This window comes from Odontomachus brunneus, unplaced genomic scaffold, assembly GCF_010583005.1.
Source record: "Odontomachus brunneus isolate Ranch 3 - 2012 unplaced genomic scaffold, Obru_v1 Obru_scaffold_196, whole genome shotgun sequence".
In the NCBI taxonomy this organism is placed as follows: Eukaryota; Metazoa; Arthropoda; class Insecta; order Hymenoptera; family Formicidae; genus Odontomachus; species Odontomachus brunneus.
Window position 1 is genome coordinate 1,162 of NW_022639646.1, and position 318 is coordinate 1,479.

The window sequence follows — 318 nt, forward strand, 5'->3', positions numbered from 1 at the left end:
TTGACATTTTTTTGCTGTTCTGATACTCTCTTGAAAAGTTCTAGAGCTCTTTGCAACAATTTTAAATAGTTCTGGTCATTAAATACAAAAAAAAGACTTTTAAAAAAAGGTGCGCTAAGTTCTCGCAGCGCGTGTGCGTGAATTTGGCACCTCATTTTTTAGCACCGCAAGTTTTGACATGAGTTCCATTTGCACCCACAATAGTTCTATAGTTCCTGATGGGTTATAGCAATAGTTCCGTCGAATTAATAAAAAAAATGAATTTTTTAAAATATAAGGTGCCAACTTACCACGGCACCGCAACATTAAAAAAAAATT